Source organism: Ambystoma mexicanum, chromosome 1p (genome assembly GCF_040938575.1).
Source record: "Ambystoma mexicanum isolate Mex_15411 chromosome 1p, UKY_AmexF1_1, whole genome shotgun sequence".
Taxonomy (NCBI): domain Eukaryota; kingdom Metazoa; phylum Chordata; class Amphibia; order Caudata; family Ambystomatidae; genus Ambystoma; species Ambystoma mexicanum.
The window spans coordinates 415,201,442-415,225,595 of record NC_090921.1 but is presented as its reverse complement, the minus strand read 5'-3'; the positions used below and the strand labels follow the sequence as shown (position 1 = coordinate 415,225,595).

General features: G+C 46.8%; 1 protein-coding gene across 9 annotated transcripts in view; it reads right to left on the bottom strand.

Moving 5' to 3' along the window:
* Positions 1-24,154, bottom strand: part of MYO9B (myosin IXB) — a 925,026-nt gene that overhangs the window by 874,310 nt on the left and 26,562 nt on the right. The gene's annotated exons all lie outside the window — the stretch shown is intronic.

Below are 24,154 nucleotides of genomic sequence, written 5' to 3'. Positions count from 1 at the left end.
GTTATTGAAAGTCTTGTAATGGTTGTGCATTTTAAAACTATGAAAGGACTCCACACAATGCTGAATCATCAGATAAAGACATGTGCTGAACGAAGTAGAAGCAGATGACCAGACTAAAAGGTCGGGTGCCCTACACCACAAACAGCGAGATGCTCCTGCTGGCCCATCTCACAATAAATGCAGGCTTGGGCCGGCATGCAGGGCAGTGCCAAAGGCCAGACCCAACCCGCTAGTGTGGTCCAGTTCAACCAGTTACTTCCCTGTGCAGCTAGTAGCGTCGCTGGACAAATATTCATTAAGAAGCAGAATTTTCAACACCAGTCGGCGGAAAACTACCTTTGGGTACTCTTCAGGCTGTCACAAAATGGAACGCATCGCCATTTGCTGATCAGGACCATTGCTGCCAGGCCAACTTTCTTTGCAGACGAATCCCACTCGGGTATCAATGCGGCATAACACTCAACTCAATGATGCTCAACTTCATCGACCCTGGAAGAAAGCCAAGCTTTGGGGACTAAGGCAGACAGTAACCAGTCTAGACGCTACAGCCCCGTCTCGGCTGCCAGCATATGAACCCAATAAACTATGCTACTGGCTAGAATTACATAAAACTACCACCAAGGATTGCGTTTCGTTACACACTCTGCTCTTCAATGAAATGACATGGCTTACCCACATCATCTTTACTGCAGGCCACCCACCCACTGCATGGTCCTGAATTTCCCCTTTTGACAGTAAAGAGGAAGAAACATTTTTGGTGGCACTTTCCGACTGTGACAGTAAAGCTCAGAGGCTTAATCATCTGTTGCTAGGATCTTTCTGCAAGTCGTACTAGCGGGTTTTTATTGCAGCAATTCCACTGTGTCGAGATAGGTTTGCAGCTATATACAATACAAATACATGTGCTGAGGATAATTCTGTAACGTCCGGCCGGTGTGACTAATCGAGCAGTCTTGGAATCTGCACACGAGTCATCAGTTGGGTATCCTATCCTGCCTTCATTTTTAGTTTGGGCTATGGAGCGCTTTGGCTTACTTAAAGCTGTAAATGTGCCAATAATGTCATTAAAGGCCTTAACCAATCGTGCCTTCAGCCACTTGATTTCATAGTTTCATTGCTCAACAAGCACTGAGAACCCCCAGAGTTATGGCTTGAAATACTCGATAGGCATCTGTCAGGTATTGCCATCAAAGGCCTAGGGGATCACGACTTTTTCCAGCGGGTGTAACCGCATGGCCAGGTAGTACCAATACATCACTCCCTAGCAAATGCCTATCCCAGTCCTGCACAAAAGTCCAAATTGTTGGCTTTGCGAATACTTCGCTCCTCTTGTTCCATGAACCTCAGCGTTGAGCTCGTCGGCCCTTTCCAAGGATGTACCCATTAAAGCCATGGACCTGAAGGTTTTCTGCCCGAATGACCCATCACTTTAATAGCACAAGGCTAGAGAAAGGCAGAGCGGACAATCATTTCTCTGCAGTATTTATACACCACTTGATGCTTCAGGCTTCCATCTTTGAAACCCCTCAAATGACGAGTGGTATTACTATTCCAACTCAAGGTTACTTCCACCGTCCAGAAATTACTGAATTATCCGCAAGAAATGCATTGTATTTTATGCAGCGCAAACCGAGCTTGTGAGCAACGGTGCACTGCACATGCGTTCGAGAGAACAAGATGGGGACGGTTGCACCGTTTTAATGGCGCTAGGTGATTTGGCCGAGATTATTTTCTCGAAGTAGATCACATTTTTTTGATGGGTGATATCGTCAGTAATATATGCGGGGGCGGGGGGGCAACTCGAACTGTAACCTCCTACACTGAATATTACCCTAAACCCATGGCCCGCATATTTGTGAGAAATTCAGGTAAGAAAATAAATCTACTTGGAGCAAAAATGTTGTGGCAATATCTCCCATTAACATTTTTAACCTCGTCACTTTCCTTGTTAGCGCATTACTTGTGCATCCCCCCACCACCACCCCTCCACGGTTGTTTTCATCTCATTTCTTTTTGTTTAAATGGGGCGTTCCACCGCCCGCCCTCCTCCCCCCAATCTAGTTTCAGCCGTCAAGAGCTAGTACCTGCCATCACTGGACAATGCGCATTACCACAATATGTTGTACTTGCTCTCCCTTTCCATCAGCGGGGTGTCTCATGCACTGTCAATATGTACACACCCCTACTTCAACAATTGGGAAGATATGAGGGGGTTTGCGATTGTAGGTCTCTGCAGTTTCCATCTTACTCCAACTTCTCAATTCACTCACCCTTTTCCCTAAACCCCCCCTCCCCCCACGGCCCCCTTTGCTTTCCTCCACAGTATACACTCCGGTCAGGGGAACAATATAACACTTTATAAACAAGCCACAGTGCTCCAAGTCCACTATAGTGGTGATGGACACAGTATAAAAGCTTAGCAACATAACATTAATATATCATCTCACAAAGATGAGACTTTCACACATGCATTTCACAACCACCACTACACACATGCAAAATGTATTTCTCAGCAATTTCAACCTCCTCAACGAAGCCCATAAATGAAGGCAAGCTATTCAGCACCCAACATGCTACTGAACAAATTCACACGGACCACCCTACCTGCTTCACTCAGCTGCAAACCAACCCCATAGATATCAGAGCCACCCCGCATCCCCCTGCCATTGCAATCTCCCACCAACCTCCAGACAGGCCGCAGTGCTCCGACACCTCTACCAGTGATGATCTGGCACAGTATAAAAAGCCATATGACGTAACATACTTCTGTTCCTCCACCGACCCACAACCACACCTACACACACCTACCTAACCCCCCTACCAAAATAAAATCACCTGCAGATCATTTCAAAACACTACTCCACAAGACCAAACGCCTTTCTAGACTTTCTACCTACACTACCGATTTAAATAACATATCATACACTGTTCCACTACTAGGCTAATCCATGAGAGTGCCTTGGACACTTAATTGTCCCACCCTTCTTTAACGCTCGTATACTTGTGTATAGTACACAGACCCCCCCCCCTCACTCAACACACAGTGCTCCCCTGCGGCCAAATGCACTCTATGAATAGCCCAAATAAAATAAATATTAAATAAAAACAGACACAACAAAAGCCATTGTCAAGCACCGGCGAACCGGTTCTCAGGATATCTGGCCTGAAGCCCAGAAATGCAAGGGCTCACAATATGGGCATTTTAAGAAAAACGTCTTTCACGGTTGTGCGGTTTGCAGAGTGGTCGTTTTGTTCAAGGACGGTGAATAAATATGCCAATGTCTTTGGGGGGACCTTACTTTTCGATTCTTGTAGTCCCCTGCCTAATGTTTCCCCCCATTTTCACAGAACTCTGCAGGCAACGAGGAAGAGGCCCGTCTTGAGCAGTATCCAAGAGGAGACTTCACCATCGAGTTGGGAGCAAGGCAGAGTGGAGTAGATCACAGAGGATATACTGCTTCAGTGTATTCCATCTTTCCTGAGCGCCTAAAAACATGACCCCAGCACCCCTCTTCCGAGCAGCCCACCAAACAACTTCTAATCTATTGGGAGCACATACTGCCACCACTCCACGAAAGTCGGTGGGCAAAATACACCGCCATTTCATAGAGTACGCCCTTCAAGCCAGTTTATGACACAATGTGGCTCGTCGTTCGAAGTTCCAAGTTCTTTCCAAAGCACAGTGCACCAGGGTCACAACTCAAAGCGGCCCTCCAAAGCAAGCAGGTCAGGAAGAGTTCTCGTCGGATTCAGAACCCATTGATTCAATATTTACCAGATTCCGAATCCAGGCAAATTAGGCCCAATTTCAGCAAATTGCCCCTAGGCCCCACCATTTTCCTCCCCCTCTCCCTCTCATGGTAGGCTTCTCCATATGATCCGTTGCAGATCACTGCACTGTTGGTTACTTGCATCCACTGGATTTTTTCATGTGCTACAAAACCGATTGTAAACTGTAGCTTTTGACCAATTTTATTATACAGAAAATTTTCTGTAAAACACACTGTTTTAACCTCTCAAACATTTTCGTGTGGCGAGAAACCCTAGCTTTAACCCAACTTCCAATCGCGACCCCCTCCATGGCCGTAATGTAAGAGGTGCTGCATCTGCACCCCGAGTCCTTTCTTTTGACTTGTGGGTTCCACCCAACAGCTGAGCAGGAGCCAACTGTCACTATCCACAACGGGCCGCAAGGTCCGCGTGCATCCTCAATCATGGCCGCCGGTCATGGCGGCCTCATCAGATGATCTTCGACTCCATCGCCTGGCTGCCTGATAGGTTGCAAATTTAATTTTCTGCAACTAAAACCCCCAGAGCCAGCAGACGATTGCCAGCCTCATTTTACGGCTAGGTCCCTCGCTGTCTGGCCTGTCTGAGCCTCGACTACCTGTATGTATGATGTATGTATAATTTGTAGAGTGAACCGAGGGCATCTGGGTGCTGAAGGAGAGAGGGGAGACCAGAGAAAAAAAAAAAAAAGCAGATTGTCAGGGAAGTTCGACAGCGAACAGCATGGTCTTTAGGTCGTTTCCTAAAACCAAGGTCTGGGAGTTTACAGAGTGACTGTGGGAATGCGTTGCACAGCTTAGGGGACAGGACCAAAAAGGAGCAGCTCCCTGATCTGGATTTGTGGAAACGCAGGACTTCAAGGAGATTTTTATCACTGGAGCGGAGCCTACAAGAGGGAAAGTAGGCTTTCAGCTTCGGTCATAAAAACATAGGGCCTGAGGAGTGAATGGACCGGTGAACAATGCACAAGACCTTACAACTCAATCCGCCTTCTAACTGGTAGCCAGTGGAGTTTACCTAATAGCGAGGTGATCTGCTCAGATCTGGTTGCCCCAAGGCTAAGCAGGCTGCAGCGTTATGCAAAATCTGAAGTCTTTGAATCAGAGTCTGTTGCCCTAAATAGATCCCATTACAATAATAATGGATCCCTTTGTAGATGAGGTGACAACAGTGGCACGACAGGCAGAAGGGAGGAAAGGCAGGATTTTCTTAAGCAGTTTCAATCTGTGAAAACGTGCGCTGCAGACTGAAGCAACCCAAGTCTCTCTGGATCCTGAGGGTAACATTTTAACCCCCAGGCTTTTTACTCTGAGGCTAGGTACAGGAAGGATCCCTAGCAGCACTGGCCAGAAAGAAGAGTTGCAGACCATGCTAGGGTCTGGTGTGCCAAAGACCATGACTTCGGCATTACTTCCATTCAATTTGAGGCTGTTTTTGGCCATCCAAGTTGAAACTGCTTATAAGCAGTTCTTAAGATTAGACGAGGGAACCGGGGATGCGGAGTCAAGACGAAAAGAAAAAGTTGAGCGCCGTCAGCGTAGGTGTAATAACTGATACAAAAGAGGTTATTAGATCAGCCAGGGGGCGGAGATATAGGTTAAAAAGCAGGGAGGAACTCTGGGGAACACCACATGTGATTGTGTAAGGAGCAGAAGAAAAAGGATATAGTGGAATAGTTTGCTGCAGAACCATTCAAGAAGCACGCCTCCGAGGCCAGCCTGGACCAGCCGCTGGACCATAATGTTGTGATCTATTGTATCAAAGGCCGTTGAGAGGTGAAGAAGAATCAAGACACCAACCTCTCCACAGTCCTGACAACGCTAAATCATCAAGAACCGAAATCTCTACTGTGGTTCCCATGGTAGGCCTAAAACCTGCTTGGTAGCCATGCAAAGGACCATTGGCTTCAAGGAAAAGAGACAACTGAGGTGTATCAATGGTTTCCATAATTTTCATAATAGCAGGGAGTCGTGATATTGGCGATGGTTGTTTGGAAGAGATGGATTCAGATGAGGTTTTTCAGAAGTGGAGACACAACAGCATGCTTAAGCGAGGAAGGGATAACACCATGAGAGAAGTAGTGATTGACAGCTGCAGTGAGTAAAGGAATGCAGTCTGCAGGAAGATATTGCAAGATCTGAAGAGGAAGAGGAATGGGATCCACAGGCGAGGCAGATTTCAGATGGAGAAGCGCTTTAGCGATCATCTGGTCGAAGACTATCTTAAAATGGAACGAGACCTTACAAGTTCCTAGGGATTCGCCCACAGAAGAAGGATCCTTGGTGTATTTGCTAGGGCCACTGGCCAGAATGAAGGTCCGAATTTTAATGATTTTCTCCTGGAAGAAGGTACTGTTGTCATTGCACGCTGCTTGAGAGCAGATTGGATCAATTAACGGCGGGAGGGTGGGGCGGAGTAATTGTTCTTTAACAATCTTGAACAATTTAGAAGATGAACAGGTCGATGTTAAAATGCAGTCAGCACAGTGAGAAGTTTTAGCTGACTTGATAGCTAAATCTTCTCACTGTGCAGATCCCATTTTGGTTTAAGTTGACTGGCAGTTTTGTAAAGCGTGCCGGAGTTACAGTCCTATTTCAGCCACCATTTCCGTTCAGTGTGACATGCTGCTTGTTTGAGGCTCAAAAGATGAGGTGTGTACCACGGCACTAAAAATATCTGCCGTAATAGTCATCACTTTGACGACATGCAGAAGACGTCTTGCCACACAACTGCAATTCCTGGTAAGCGCCCTACACTTTGCATCACCATTGCTGTTCCGGCTGCCCTGTATCCCTCAAAATCGAACTTGGGTCACTTGGGCCTACCGATTAAAACACACTGGCCATGTGCTGTGCCTGCACTCCTAACTTGACTTGCATTCTACACTGAGGCTCTTCACAAATGTGCACCTCCACTACGGCCCTCTCCATGTGACTCGCTTCCATGCAGGCCCGGACTGACTTGCCACTCGCACCAGTTTTCTAGTGACCACCTGGGCCATGCAACCCTTCTTCAAAAGACAGCAAAGCCATGCTCTCTTTTAATCCCTGCTTTGCCAATCACCCCTGCAACAAGGTTCACATGCTGACTCTTTCTGCTGGCCTGTTACACTAATGTAGATGCCCCTCTCTTGCATCGCATGTTGTTCTGCTGTATGCCCTTTGACCAAGGTGTGCCTACATCTGCGCAACCTCCACTTTCTGCTGCATTTTGTGTTTCTGTGAAAATCGAATTTAGGCGATCTTCCTGCCTCACTCGGCTGCCTGGTGAGTTTGCTAATGCATTGGGCAGCATCTCCAACTATCCCTCTTTTCCTCGGCCTAAATGGCTCTCTCTCTCTCTCTCATCTATTGTAATAACCTATGCCTCCTCTCTCAAGAAGACCGGAAGAAAAAAGATCACTTGACCGCCAATCCTGGAATACCTATTTCTGACACATAGGTTAGTGCTACTTCCAGACAGATGATCAAGGATATCCAAGGCATAAAATAAGCAGTGGTGCATAACAATTTGCTATGCAATTCTGTTGGTTTACTAATACTAATTAAATGGACACTTGTGCAGCAAAGTTAGCTATTTAAGTTACACCACTTCAAGAAAGCATTGCTCACCCTGAATTCCTCACTGGCTCTTAAGGCACTTGCTACCCTCCTCTTTGCTTACTGCAAGTTCAAAGGGGCTAATGGGGAGATTGCAATAGTAATAATATCCTTCACTCTTAAGTGCCGAAGGCATTAGTGGGAGTACTAGGAAATATTTATTTTCTTTCTCAAACAATTGAAAACCAGAAGTAATCTGGATGATACTTTTATTACCCATCTATATCCTCTTTGGCAAAGACCAGTATGTGTATTTTGTATTAAAAACAGTCATGCAATTCCATTCTTAACAATTTAAGTTGTTTCTTAATGCATAACTACAGCATTGCTTCTGTAAACACTGCATTGTCTCAATGATTTACAGTAAGGTTTAGGGTAATGTACTTAAATCTCATAGTGTCCACTAGATTTTTTGTTGTTGGGGAAGTTGCATCTCATTGACGAGTGAACACTTTGGAAAATGTACATGATCGCAGGGCCAACTGCTTTTAATGGCACATTTAGTTATGAGACCTGCTGGTTGCATTTATGTGTGCAACTGGTGTTCAACCCATGAGAGGTTTTATAACAGTTAAACTGAAAGTGAGATGGCAGCAAACTACAATATTCCGCCTAGTTTAACCAATTCCCTACCTGCTATGCCATCTACTCTGCTTAGTCTCTTACTTTCTTTCCTCCAATATAATGAATACACAACGCTAACTAGATGTTTTTGTAAAAAAATTATCAATCGTTCCATCCAAACTGTATATCGACACATCTACTGCACTACAATGCACTGTAGTTAGCCTCCAGAGGTCACTTTGCTCTACGATTAGGATTGCATTGTATATTAGCAACTGCAGGAGAGAGCTGGCCAATCTGTTTCCAGAGCCTTTTTATATCATATCATTTTTTTTGTTGCACCTAACATTTTACAGACACTCAGCCAGAGTCCGCAAAGTTCACTTGCCCACTCCCATTTGCAGGGGTTGTTTGAAACCTTTACATAACATTGACTTTTTTGCAGGAAATGTCAAATGTTTCACTGTGCTTAGCTGACAGCAGTGTGCCAAACAAAGTGGGTTTGTGGTGACATGGACCACTTTACAGAAAGCGCATTTACATTGTCACCCGTTGCTATAGGCCATGTGCATTTCTTTTAGGTTGAGTAGGCAAACTAAATTACTTAACCAGCTGGTCTACTCATAGAATATTAAAGAATTTGCACGGCCCGATTCGTCTCACTAATGGCTTACTTCAGCGGTACAAAGAAATGCTCTTTTGATGCTCATTTTATGTTTTGGATGCCAATACCTTCTGGTGACATTAAACACGTTAGTACAACATTGCAAATCAAATGGGTGTGTTTGCTAATCAAAAACATTTTAATTAGCAAATTCTGCTAATCAATTTCTGAAAACTAATTTATGCCTTGGATATGCTCTTCTCCGTCCCCTCTCCAGACATATGGACCTCCCATCTGGCCTCCCGCCTATCCCCTTTTTCATCTTCACCCATTAATGGTGGCGCCAGAAGGGAAGTACTTCTTGCTCACTTATCTAGCTGCATCATTAACTTCTATCACATTGGTACTGTCGTGGCCCAGGGTCCTTAATCTTTTTCTCTTCGACCAGCGCCTGTCGGCCCTCCTCAACTTCCTAACTTCTCCTGCAACTCCTCCTTCCTCTCCCTTTGCACCTAATCACCATCTCCGATGGGTGTACCACGCCCCTGTACTACCCCCTCGAAAAACTTTCAAAAGGCGGTGACCAGCGACATTTCGCCACTGTAAATACTCAAACTGCTGTTAAATAGTCTTCCGACATCTGCCTCCTCTGTGAAGACTTCGATCTCAACGTCCTAACTCTCACAAGACGTGGCTCAATGCCATTTCTGTCCCCGCTTTTGATTCCCTCCTCCCTGATGGCTGCAAGATCCTCTCCAAGCCTTGTTCCAACCAAATTGGTGGTGGAGTAGCCCTGATCTTCCCGAGTGGGTCCCTACCTCTCTCATACCCAGCCAGCTATATTAATCCTTAACAGTCTTGTCTGCAAGCTTGGTGTCTCTCTAAGACACTCACCATGGCCACTATCTACAGGCCCTGCAGCCCGGTGTAAATCTTCCTACCGGAATTGGCTGACTTTACCTCCTCTCATCTGACTTCTACCTCTAAACTCCTCCTCCTCGGTCACTTCAACATCCACCTTGACTCCACTACCCCTGCCTCTTCCCTCATCTCTGTACGTCTCTCTCACCGACTGTTCTCCCTTCTGCCCAACCCACTCTTCCAGACACTCTCTTGATGCCTGCATCTCTGCTGATCTCCCGTTCTCCAACCCTCTCACTACCCTTCTCTCCTGGTCTGACCCCTCTCTCCTCATCTGGCGCCCCTCAGCCCCCTGACTGAGCCTCCACCAGCACTGCCAGCCTCATTTGTGGTCATCTGACCGATGAAATGAGTGTCAGTCACTTTGTTTGCCGCCACCATCTCTCCCAGGTTCCCCTCCTCTTGATTCTCCCACTGACTCCGTCTTTGCCAATCCTGCTATCACTAACACTCTTGACATTCTTGCCCCAGTCATTAGGATCCGCCTGAACACTGCCTCCAAGCGTAACAGCTGGTACGACTCAGATCTAGGCGCCCTGAAACGCAAATGCAGAGTTGCTGAATGGTAGTGGCAAACCTCTGGCTCATCCTCCGACAAACTGGCCTGTCGCTTACTCCCAAGGAAATACTGTGTCAATTAGTTCCAAAAAAAAAGAAAAAGAAAAGCATTTAGGCTGCATCTCTGGAGCCTCCAACAACACGGCTGAACTCTTCCAAATCTTCAAAATCTGCAAGGAACTAGCCAGTCCTTCTGCAGTCTCCACCTCACCTCTTCCTTCTCAGGCCCTCTGTACTGCACTCGTCACTCAGGACATTCTGACTTCTCTCTTCTTCCCCTTCCTTCACTCTTGCCCCTGTCTCCCTTCCTCCCCTGGCCTCTCTTCCACCCCCCACCCACTCTCTCCTCCTTCTCACCTATCACAACAGATGAGATCTCTAGAGTAGTCTGCTCTATGAATCTCATCCCTCACTCTGGCCCTTGACGACTTCTGCAACTACTCCTTAACATCTGGCTCTTTCCCAGCTTCCCTCAAGCACTCCTTAGTACACCCCCTCCTAAAAAAGCCTTCAGCTGACCCTTGTGTCCGGCCAACTACCGCCCCATCTCTACTACACCCTTCCTTGGGAAACTCCTGGAGAAGTCTTCCTACCCCCCTCCCACCCCCAACGACTCACCACACCTTGCTCATTGGTTATTTACATGACCATCAATCTGGATTCCGAGCATCCAGAGGCATGGAAACTGCTCTCCAGTACAACCGTGAAGAATTGCTTGCAAATTTTGACTAACCCTTCTGCTGTTCTCATTCTCCTTGTCCTCTCCTCCGCCTTTGACACAGTTAACCATTCTATCCTCATAAAGTGTCTCCAAGATACCCTTGGTATATCAGACGGACACTGGATTGGTTAAGCTCCTTCCACACCAACTGCCCTTCCCAGGTGCTTCTAGACTCCTTCTCCTCCACAACCACCACCACTCTCTACCTCTACATGTGGTGTTCCCCAGAACTCTATCCTCTCGCCTTGGCTCTTCAACATCTACCTTGCACCTCTTGCTCAACTGATCTCTGCCTTCTCTCATTTCCAGTGTTATGCGGATGACACACACCTCTTCTTCAAGCTCTCCTCCTGCTCCTCCCCTTCTCCTTCCCCTTCCCCTTCCCCTTCCCCCTCTATCATCCCTGATTGACCGTCTGATATTCAGTCTTGGTGCACCTCCAATGATCTCCGTCTTAATGACAGTAAGACAGAGACTCTTCCTATCGGGACACCTGCTCCCCATCTCCCTATTGCACCCTGGCCGTCCTCTACGGGCTCACAACCCACTCCTTCCTCTGAGGCCAGAAATCTTGGGGTCATCTTCGACCCCTCGCTCACCTTTACTCCACACATCTTAGGCATTGCCAAGAAGGCCCACATTCAAACTTCACCTCCTTAGAGGCCTTCTCCCTTTCCTCACGTTCCCCAGAAGCTCAACATCACTAGAGCTCTAGTCCTCTCCAGGCTGCATTACTGTAACAACCTCTTCCTCAGCCCACCTCTTTCCTCACCCCATCCTCTTCAACTAATCCAGAATAGGGCTGCAAGACTTATCCTTGGCCTCAGGCCCTGGGGCCACAAATATAAAATCTCTCCACAGGATCCCAGTTGTTGCAAGGAACAAATTCAAGACATTTTGCATCATCCATAATGCTTTCTGGGGCCTGGGATGTGCTACCTGCAACTTTCTCTTATTAAATACTCTCCTTCCAGATCCCTTCGATCTTCTGGCTCCAACTCTCTGCTGAACAAACGTTTCTCCAAGCAAGGGCTGGGAGCAGATCTCTCTCTTTAGCTGGCTCCCTCCTATGGAACAGTCTCTCACACACTCACTCTCACTCTCTTGAACAGGACCACCTGAAGACCTTTCTCTTCTCCTCCTTCCCTTTCCCTGCTAACCTTCCCCTTTGTCGATGAGATTGGTGGCCCAGTCCTTCAAGAGTCCAATTGGGCCCTGGCCGTCTACCCAATCGCCATCAGCAAATGCCCCCCTGTGCACTACTCTCTGGGCCCACACTTGCCTTGGGTGGATTGTCTTCACCTTGCACTTACCGGTTGGGTGGTTGACTTTCCCTCATCACTTGGGACGTCTCCACCCATGCACTTACCTGCTGCCCCCCCCTCAACAGGCACCTCTTGCACTTCCCCCTGGGGACCCTAATAGCAATAAACCCCCCTCTCTGCCACTTACTGCACTTGAACGTACTGAATGTGTCAGGGCCTAGTAGGATTGCAGTTTGCTTTATTATTAATTAATTGTCTTTCTGTTGTTTATTCATTCCCTTACTTCTTCCGCATTGTGGCACTTTGAAACACTATTGTTGTACAGGCACCTTATAAAATATCCTATAAAAAAGAAATTAAAAAAAATAATAAATTGAACTTTGGGAGTAAAACCTTTGGGTTTGGTAAAATCACGCAGATCCAAGTGAATTTACAGATCTCTAAAACCGAGTGAAGATAGGAGTATGGAGGGCTGCCTCAGACCATAGGGTGGGTAGGTAGGTACTCTACTGCCCTTCCCATCCTCAACTTCTTGCTTCATGCAACACTGTTTATGGGAATACATTTCTACAAGTAAAATCCGAAACCTTGCATAAATACACAGACTACTCAATAGTCCTAAAGGTAGTTTAGAAGCGAGCTAGGAAATATTTTTTTTATAGATTCTCCTCAAATTCACAAGACACATTAATGAGAAATAGTGGTTAAAAAAAAAAAATAAAAAAAAAATAAAAGTTAATAAAAAGATCAGCAGCGAGCTAACCGTGGGGGTTACGTTTCAAAAAGCTGTATACAGAGTTCTCATCCACTATAGAATGTGCATTGCCCTAGCGACTCCAGACCTACCCACATAGCAGCAACCCCAGGGGCAAAAAGAAGACAATCCTGACCTTCATCCAAAAGAGTCTCTGCATTGCCAAACGTTGTATGTAAGATCCGAGGGAAGACTTGGCCCTGCGGGACACATGAAGTTCACGTCAGTAGGCACTCATCCCTCTGAGATCTACAATTACCTGCACTACGGTGTGGTCTAAACAGAATGCCAAAGTCACTATAATCTGCAGAGGCAGAAACTTCTTGGAAACCAGAAGTTTCTATGCAACATTTAATAGCATATGTGTGACAACTCGTGCTGGATTTGGGAAGGATTTTTCCGGATCTGGGAAAAAATGTCTCCCCCCTGATCTCAGCTCCAGAAACAAATAAAAAGTACCCAAGACGGGATTCGAACTCAGGTTGTTAGGACCAAGGCCGAGACACTTATGATCGCTATGCATGTCAAATTGATCATTAGGATTATACTTGGCAGGAAATATTTAAATACAGCTTTTTAAGTTTGAAAAGGTACACACTTTTTTTATACTATGCCAGCAAAATTATAGGAAATGTTCAATTTTAGGTAATTTTCCAGGTGTTCATCACTAACCTGAGAGGCAAATGCTTATTTGTCCAGTGCACTGCCTTGGATTGGGAAAGACTAAATTAATAACATTTGCATATTTCACTTGAACATCTGTTCCCTTCCTGTGAAGTCACTTGCCACTGCATATGTTAACAAGTTTCCCCTCTGTTTTTGGGGGTTAGGGAGGGGCGAGGGGGGTTTAGGGCATGTGCCCTATGTTGTGCATATGCGTGAATGCAAAAACCCACAGCCTGGGAGGTGTCGGAGAGACGGGGTCGGGTCTCTGGCGGCAAGTCAAACGTATTGGTTTAGGAGCACCAGCATCAGGGAATTAGTTTGAAGTGGAAATGACAATCTGTGTTAGGCAGAATCCTGTGCAGTTCCCTTAGGGAGCACTACAGCAGATTAAGACTACAGGTGAGAGCAATAAATCCCCTTTGGTATCAGTCTGTACCACAAAGATTTAGTTGGTAGCTGTGGCTGAGCAGTCAGACGTATCTCAAGAGGGAGATGAGCAGTATACATGTATAGTATGAGGTTTACACAATAGGCCTACAGTACTATGGCACAAGGAAACACTGACCAAAGCTTTGTATTAAAAAGTATATATATATATATATATATTTTATACACTTCTAGTAAAACACATCTGTCACAGTTATCAAGCAAGTTAAATTAAGTCAACGGAAAAATATACACACTCCCTATTTAAATTGTAGACCAAGTGAACCAGAGTGAAAACTGAGCAAAATGGCACAGTGAAAACTACACACAAGGGATACTCTATCAATTTCTCACAAGGGAGGGAAAGCACAAGTTATATAGAAATAGCTTCTTACACACCCTAACAACACTTCCCATAAGTTTGTGAACCAGATTAAGCAAAACAGTGTATCAGTATAGGCAATACTTAAATGAAAACTGAGCAAAATGGCACTTCACAAGATTTAGAAAGGGGAAGGAAAGGGTAGTTATAAAAAGTAGGTGCATCAACACAGTTCTAGTGGAGAATCAATCTAAAGAAGGCAGGTCTAACAAATGTAGCCAGAGTCAATAGGCCTGTGCCAGAGTCAGTGGTACAGGGCAAGGGCCCAGGAGCTAAATGTTCTTGTAACTGCAGTCAAGTCTTTGGTTAACGATTTTGAAAAGGCGGATGCAGAAGTTGAAAGACAATGTTAAGAGAGAGGGGCGGCCAACCCAACAGGTAGGTAAAGGATTTAAAACACCTTTTTTAGTGCTACCGCGAAGAAAGGGCGGCCTGGCGGAACAATGTACCTTTAAAATGAAGAAGTGGCTCCTGCGGTGCAGTTGTTCCTGGTAGTTCCTGCAGTTTGGGTGATCCAGCAGAGGAGAAGAGGCTCTTGTCGTGGAGGAAGGTTAGAGTTACTGCACTACCCAGGGATGAAACCAGCCGCGGTGCTGCCCGACGAATAAAAAGGTACGCTCCTTTAAATCACAGTCCGGGTGGACTGGTCCCTGGCTATCCGGCCTCCAAGTACAGGGTATGGGAGATTCGACCAAGGCAGGTCCGGGAAGGTGATTGGCAAACTGGTTGGCCCCACCAGCTCAAGGGAAGAAGGCTCTTGCAGATGAAGATCTTCTCTCGTCGTGTGGAGAAAAGTGGTGAGATGCTGCAACAGGGCTTCACCCGTGGTTCAGTCGTTGCAGATGTCTTTGGCTTCTCTCCTCTTCAGCTTCTTAGTTCCAGTGGCGACGTCTTGCTCTTCGCCCTTAGGACCCTGCTTTTATGCAAAAAGATCCCCATTCATACAGCCTAGCTGTCACTCACACAGTGGAGTGGTCATCTTGGCGGGAGACCCCTCCAACCTATCAGGATAGAGTGCGACATGGGTTGCTGAGGCAAACCTGTCCAGGGGTCCTACTCCCCCTCCCACACAATGGACCCACCCCAGACTCGGTGGCACCGAAAGGAGGGCTTCTCGGCGGAAGCCCTCCAAAAGGACGAACAAAGGATCCCCGACCTGGGTTAGGAGTTTAGAGAAAGACACGAAAAAGAAGTTTAAAGTTCTGGCAAAGAAAACCTACCGGAGTAAAGTTAATATTAAAATGCAACGGCGGTATGTTAGAGGCTGTCAGAAAAAGTGGTAGCCTCGAACAATGGGAAAATCCCATAGGAAAATATCTGCGGTCGAATATTTATGGTAGTAACCACTGCCACCAGCCAGAAACTTTTGAGAGAGGGACTGTACAGTACCCTCTCGAAAATTAACATAAGGAAAAAACTATTAACCCTTGTTAAGATGGATTTCTGAACTCAAACCTGGAGGGGCAGAGGTTCAGAAGGCCAGCCTAGTTTCTTGGAACAGTGTAACCTCTGGACAAGCCAGACCAGACTAAGTCTCAAGAGGGGTGAGGGTGACGGAAAGACCTCAATGAGCACACAAAGCAAGGACACTTACAAATTACTCCAGACAAGTGTTATATTAAAAAATATAGACACATTTATTACAATTTATTACTTTGTAACATCGACCATAGCAAAGAATCACAATAATACTAAAGTAAACCAACACATCATAATCCATACAATATATACACAAGAGCGAGGGGTCTAAGGAGTTAGGAGCACGTAATATGTAAACCACCTAGATGGGGAGGAAAACAGGCAGTGCAAGTAATCATTAGACCCAGTTCGACATCTGAAATACACCTACCTAGGACGAAGTCCGAGCCCTACGAAGAGAGGAGCCTTATGCTCAAAAGTACCCGCACGCGCTGGTGCCAATGGACAAACGAGGGCCTCTTCAAGGATATCAGGCAGTTTAGGAAGGTGAATGAAGCGATGCAGAACAAGTCCCCACTACTCAAGCAAAGCCTCCACTTGAGGGCAGAGGCAGGGTGAGAGTGCGGGATAGAGTCGCTATTTCGCAACAGCGGTAGAAAAGAAACGGGCTCCTGCGCGAGTGTCCACCGGTTGGGGTATGGACTACTCACCGGTACCCGACGCAGGCAGACCCAGACTTCTCCAGTTCAGTTCACGTTGCTGGCAGGTTCAGCTGCGATGATCAGGACGTCTTGACACCGTGTAGATTCTGCGTAGCAGGATGCAGGGTCGAGGGTGTCCCAAATGCAGCGGACGTGCACAGGTTATTACCACAGCAGGGCAACACTGCAACCGCGTTTACTCTGGTCTGGGCGCACTCGTCTCACTTCAGACCTGGGAATGCCTAGTGTACGAAATTCGGTGTGAGGGTGCCGTGGACGCAGAGCAAGCAGTAAACCAAGTTTCGAGGACTTCCCCGAAACGGCGGCGGTGACAGAGCAAAGCATCCTGCGTAAGCTGGTTGGTCCAGGGACACTTCCGAAGAGGCTTACTTGCAGGATTTGATGAAGGTGCTGGGAATAGTTGATCCCACTATTCCAATAGGTCGAAGCGCCTTCGCAGACCTTCTAGGACGATCAGATGCAGAGGGGTCTCGCAGGACGACAGCGGCTCAGGGTGCCAAACCTTCAGTGGGTCACCAGCGATTCCTCGACTCAGCTTCTTGTTGCAGGATACTTGGCTCCTTATCCCTTGTTCGGTGTGAACTCAGGAGATCGACATGGTAGTGGCGTTTTCAGCCTCCTCTTATCCAAAGTTCCGTTGGTGCCAAAACGGAGAGGACCCAATGGAAGATCTGCTCACAAACACTCACACCATACGTGGACTTATCACGGACCACCGGTGGTCCCAGGCATTCAGGACACTCCAGACTCTCTGACACCCATGATGTATATTGGGACCAGACATCCCAGCCCACATCCTGGAGGCACACACAAGGCATGCAGAAGCCTGCAAATGCTTTGGGGTTTCGCAGGAAAGTGCATGACCAAATAAGGACTGCCCCGGGTCGGCTCGACCTGGGGGGGAGGGGAGGTGAAAGGGCAAGACGGTCAGGACAAAGAACCTCGTGGCATGGCCATTTTGGAGCCAGGCCACTCATTTATGGCCAACGCGGTAAGTGCGGATAACATTGCGAAAACGGGTTCAAAACACAAGAGAAATGATAGCTGCCACCAGTCCCATCCGTGACACACTTGCACAGTTCATAATAAGTCCAGCGAGAGTTTCTAGGGCCTTTGGAATGACTAGAGACCCAAAAGCGCAGTAATATAAGTTACGGTGCACTCTTGTTTCATGCTGCACAAAAGCTGCAACATGAGGAAAGGACTAAGGGAAACAAAGTCTGCCAGTACTGACTGACTTAAGGGCTTGTCAGTTTTCCCATAAGAATTGAGCGAAAGCCCAGAGGAGTGCGTCGCAAGGCTGCGCTTCTCTGGCAAAGTCTAGATCAGGGTGTAAAACAACAGCAAAAAGTTTGAGGGTTGCCACATGGAGGGAAAATTACATACAATTATGAAATCTTTCCTAACAACCCTTTCGAGTACCTCCATAGTAAGATGGGTTGTACTGGTTTAGTTCACAAAAATTGACTAGTAAAGTCAACGGGGACTTTACATGCTCTGGGAGACAGTAGTCAGTCCCAGGGTATGGAGTCTATGTTTGGGGGTCGCTACGACACCCCTGTGTCACTGCACGGAGGGTGCTGTGTAACACATGTGAATAAAGATGGCTCCTATGGGGTTGAGAAGATCCCATAGACATTAAACACAAAAATGGCCTAGAACACACATAGCAAAAATGCCTAAGAGTGGGAAAGAGAGTCTCACTCTTCGCAGGAAAAAAAAGAAACAAACCCTTCAAATCCAGCAAAGCTGCTGGGGGACTCTATAGGTAAGGGAAATTAGCCATAGAATGAGAATTCTCCCTAACAATGTGTCCAAAGCATCATGAAAGGAATTTAAAGTGGCAGTGATGACCTATGGCATTACCAACATCATGAGAAAAATAACCGCTAACCAGGGTTAGAACAATCCCACTGATCCCTCGCCTCCTCCTGGCTGGATTCTGTAGTAAATTTACATTTCCAGCACTGGTGATAATAGGTTGGCCTTAAAAAAGCAAACGTGTTCATCACACTACTATAAAACGGGTTTCAAAATCTGAAACTGCTGCCAGCTAGTGATAATTGGCTCTTGGCGAGTAAACACGGTGTGCTGTGTTTATGTGTAGACTTGAGGTAGCTAGTCCCTTTGCATGGCTGGATAGTAGCTTGCAACTTGAAATGTTTAGTCCTGGGTCTAAAACGAATATTTATTCAAAGATAACATGGTATCTCTTTAAGGGGGTTCAAATCCCCCATTACAAGATGGTGGGCCAATAATCTGAAACCAGCGGCATTCTTTAAGGGCATCGGGCACTTAACAGGACTTTTAGCCACATAATGGGAAAAATACCCTGTCCTCAGATTACACAAAAAGTGATGACAATTTTTGTGGGAGGTTTTTCCATTCCTGGTGAAAAGCAAAGCTAGAAAGCCACCCCCTCCATCCCGTGAATACCCTTTGCCCCCTTTTATAAGAAGAAGCAGCCTTTTCAACACACGTTAAAGTAACAAGCTGAGGGGAGGCTTGGCTCACCAATGAAGCCTAAATGGCGTAATTTACTAACAATTTTCTTACAAGTTTATAGGGACCCTGATCCTCAAATGCAGCCCGTTACTTGCACATGCACTAAAAGGCTGCAGAGGCTTTGGCGGAGAAGAGCAGGAACTGCTAAGGGCAGGTTTCAAATGTGGGGACAATGGATAAAGCAACTGAAATTAACCGGTCAATAATGCAATTCAGAAAAGATCTGACGTGGCGGGTCTTCATGGAATAATTACCCACAAATAACCAGCAGCAACCTTCCAACAAGACCCTTCCTTGCTCCCCGATACATTGCTAGATTTTCTTACGTATACAATCACAAATCACCCATTTTACCCCCTTACTTTTATGCAGAGGTCTGGTGCTTTACACCTATATTTGAGCATTTCAAAATACATATATACAACGGCCGCAGGGAAGAGATTGGGTTTACACCATGGTCCCAAAGCTTTTGTGCCACCTCTCGCTCCCACTTGGATAGGTGGCTAAAAGAAATCAAGTTTCAGCCTAATAAACTAACCCTACACCCTTAATACGAACCAGCACAACACAAGGCCACATACTGCTTCAACCTGTTGCCACAAAGCTCAGTGTGGACACATTCAAATGCAAAGACAGGAAGAGCCTTAACTATTTTTTTGTACTCCAGCCGGGCGGCTTTGAATATGAGGAAAGGACAAAAATGAAATGCATGTTTCGGGGGTGGCGGGAGGGGTGCAATTTTAGGGGGTGGGGAGAAAAGGGCGTTTGCAGCCCCCCCACCCCCACCTTTCGTAGCACACCATTTTGTCCCACTCATTTGACAGGGTAGCCTTTCATTTAGATGCAATATCCCCCCACCCCCCAACATTTTCAGAAAAGTTCACTCCATTGGAGGCTGGATGTGGCAGGCTCACTGCAAAATATGGCAAGTGACCCACAAGCCCTTGGTAGCCGCTGCATTGGCTGCGACACACACGGGCTCCAAGGAAACCGAGCACCACACATCCAAGAGGGAGGGGGGGGGGCGGATCTAGGAAGGGGAGGAAGCGTGTCGATATGAGGGGCAGTGGCAAGGAGGGAGAAGGGCAGGAAAGGGTAAGGAGAAGGGCTAGGTTGTGGAAGGGGAGGCCCTGCCCATAGAAGATTTTAAAACGAAAGGGGGCAAAGCCACCTGGAAAGTGAGCAAGGGTGCAAGAGGTCAAGCCACCGGGGCACATTAGTAATTGCATAAGAGATCAAGACACCGGTGTAAATGAGTTATTGTTGAAGAGATCCGGACAAATGGGGAATTGAGCAACATTGTAAGAGATAGGTAAGACACCTGGTCAAGACATACTTCTTTCTGTAAGAGGTCTAGACCTGGAAGCAGGGCCACCGTATGCAGGGAGGGGAGCATCCGCGAGTGAAAGGGTGTAGAGATGAAAGGGTGCCAGCTCAGAGCAGAACCATGATGCGTGGTTGCAGAAAACAAAACACTTGCATATCACCTCCTGCTTAAAAAAGGAGCTGCATCCATTATTTATATACAAGTTGGGAGCTTGATAAATCTCAAGTAGCAAATGGTAGGGTGCAGCAGACGCCCTGGAAAAAAGAGCGGTTTGGGGCCGAAGGAGTAAAGGGTGGGGGTGTTAAAATACGCGGTAGCCCCCGGGGAGGGGCACGTTTGGGCTGTGGTGGCTGCGCTCGGGTGCTAGCAGCAGTAGTAAGACGGTCGTTGATTTCCAGCCGCTGCATGGGGACAGCACCATGAGGAAATCACGAATTACGGCAACTCAAATGCACACAGCAAAATGGGGAGCCCCGGAACCTTTGAAGTGCATAGTGGGGAATTCTGAAAAGGTAAACACGACACTTCAGCCCAAGAAAACACGCTCGTTCATCGAATAAAACGTGCAATGCAGGTGCACCTTACCTAAAATACTATACCAGTTTTCAGCATTTCAACCGGGATTCGTTTAGCAGCTGTCCATGCCCCAGACCACAGCTGCCGGCCTCGCATCTACCAGGGGAGATACGAGCAGTACAGTCCATTGTGGTGACCAACACAATAGAGCGCAGGCAGGCCTAGGAGCAGCAAGCCTTCCATTCATCGAACCCAGATGGTGGTTGTCCTGTGCTGGCAAAGGCATTACCATGACAATGTTATCAAGGCTCAGCTTGTGCCAACTGGGCCCGTCGTGCAGGCCACCAGCTAAACCTGAAGGCGTGGCCGGATATCACTGCCCACTAATGCTTTTACGGCAGAGTCCGCAATGCAATTCTGCCATGGAGCAATCGGTTGCAGATTGCGGGAGATTCTAGCACAGACACTGCGACCAATAATTCGCTGAACTTGTTGGTGGACACCTAAGCACGCTTAGTTTCAGCACATGGCTCCATACTCCTTCCTAAGTAGTCTCCCATTTTACCATTTCGTCTCGGTCTTTGAGAAATAATGATCCATTCCACGAACGGTTCAAACCCGTTACGGATGTTCTATAAACTTCTTTACAAAATGAAGATCCACAGTGTGTGCTTTTTCTGAAGTCGACGAAGACGCCCTGGGCTCCCCGGGCATAGCATGTGCTTATAAGCAAGACTGAGGATTGCACCCATTATGGGATTTTTATTCTGGATGCGCTCAAGGGCCTAAAAAATAAAGTAACTAAGGGCACACCCTTTTTCATTAAAATGTATATGGGGTGTGGGGTAAATGGGTGAAACGGGGTGGGGAGGGGTTGGGTACAGTTTAAAAGCACAGGGAAAACTGGCATTGGAGGGGGGATCCCACCAAAAAATATATATTTCTTCCCCCCTGAATAACATGGGTCCTATTTAGGATAAGAGGTTGAGATTTAGATGTTAATCAAAGAAAACAGTTGCATTCCTTGTAAATCATACCACAGACCTCCAATATTACACCAAGCTGCACTCAACCAGTGTCTGGCCAGAAGACATTGCAATGCATAGTGCAATATAGCATAAAATGGCAGATTACCATGCCGCAAAACATGTTGACATTTCTAAAGCACAACGTTCACCATTTTCATGGTCTCTTGCTGGACAAGACGATGTTCTTCCTAGGCTGGGAATGGATAGGGAGTAGGGTTTGCTGCCTCAGTGTGGGGAGGCTTTTAGGAGTTCTGCAACACCAGGGTGTCAGTGGGGGATTATTCATCAGTGTGGCAGGAGAGGGTGGCCTCTTGGGTCAGGGTCTAAACACTTCAGCAACACCTGGTTGGCCGTGTCAATGGTTAAAAGTCGATCCTTAAAGCTCAGCGGTATCTGCAGACGGTCTCGGTCTCTCCGTCAGGGTCTCTGTTTCGCTCTAGTCTCTTGGGGTTTCTGTATGTCTCTCTCTGGGTCTCCGTCTATCTCAGGGCCGGTCCCCATCTCTCGCACACAGATATAGGATACAATGTGCAATAAGAAACAACGCTGAACAAAGATGAAAACAAGCCAATTCAGAAATTTGAAAGCAAGCATAAAGAGGACTGGCTTTTACCATTAATAGAAAGCAACCCTTGCATGGAGGCAGCGTTTGCAGGTGTTAAAGAGGAGTACTTCTTCAAGTGGAGAGAGGGAATAGGAGGGGAGAGGCCAAGTAAAAGCTGGCAGAGTAGTCCAGGCAGCTGATTACCATGGTCTTTATGAGAAAGGAGGCAGATTTTCGGACATTAAGCAGGTTAATCTTCGTCGTAGTCAAGGTAGAAGTCTGGTGGAGGTTGAGGGTGCTATCACAAATTACCCTGAGGTTGCATGTCTTAGGGAAGAGAGAAAACCAGGGAGCACATGAGATAGGTGAAGGAAGATGAGCAGGTATTGGAGGCAGGAAAGTGAATTACTTCAGTTTTGGAGGAGTTGAGCAGAAGACAATGTGCCATGCAGGGACCAATCACTGAAAGAAAGAAGCAGAGAGGTTGGGAGTAAAGGCAAGGAAGGAGAAGATGTGTGCGTCATATGCAAAAAGTTGTTAAATCCCAAAGGAGGGATCAGTTGGCCGAGGGGAGTCGTGTAGAAGGTGAAAAATACAGGACCATGGATGGAAACTTGTGGGGGCCCTACCCAACTTGGATGGTGATGGTTCAGCATGGCATAAGTGGCAGAGTTCCAAGGGATGGATGTCAGATTACAAAGATGAGGATATCCTGTCAATGACAGTGTCCTGGAGTCCAAGGTCAGCGAGGGTTCACAAAAGAGCAAAAGGCAGCCAAGAGGTCCAGTAGGATTAGGTTAGAGGATAGTCGACAATGGTGAGAAGGTCAGAATGTTAGAGACATGCGTGAGGATTGGTCCTGCAGAATTTCAGCTGGAAAAAGGCATATTGGAGGGGGTCTTTGTGTTAATTAGTTACCAAGTAGGAGAATATGCCATTAAATATGAGACGTTTGAGGACTTTAGAATTGTGAGGGAGGAGGGATACAGGTCAATAGCTGGCAAGATTGTTGCGGTTGACCAAGGGTTCCTTTAATATTTGTAAGGCAGCTTCGGCCTTGAAGCAAGCAGGAAAGATTCCGAGGCATAGTGGGACGTTGAAGAGGGAGGAAAGTTAAGAGCAGGCAAGATGAACAAGCTCCTTGACAGTCTATGGAGCAAAGATCAGCGTGGGCATACGAGTATTTGGCATTCATTAGGATATTAACTAATTCACATGAAGAGGTATAAGAAGAAAATGGTAGAGAACGAACAGGGTACAGGATAAGAGGAAAATGAGGGTGTCTCAATTTTCAACGTTCGAGGAAAAGTAGCAGGCAGAGTCCTCTGCAGATAGGTAAGAGGAAATAGCAGGAGACCAATGAGGGTGACAGCATGGACTGAAGAGTGAAGAGTGAATGAGTGCGATCAAAGCGCAGAGCCAAAGGCTGCAGTGAAGCAGAGAACAGTGTTTTCATAGGTTAGGAGGATGATGGGAGGCAGTCTTTACACAACCTCCGAAGATGGTGCTGGATGACCGTTTCGACAAGTCCAATCTGATGGGTGAGGGAGGGAGTGGGGAAAGGTTCAATGTAACCACGAACCACAGACAGGCCGTCTTCCCTTCTGTTTTCCTGTAACTAAGTAAGCCTTGCTTGTAACAGTGACACGATGCCTGAGGGCCGCTTTGCGCGCTTTATAAATGTAAAAAATAAACAACAACAAAATCAAAAAAATGTACGAACAGGAAAGCAGTGATCATATCGAGAATGGAAAGCAAGGTTAAACATCAGAGAATGCCTCTTCCATTGTGGAAACCTCTGGAGGAGCAAGAGCAGACCCAATTCAGATAAAGGAGGCTATGGA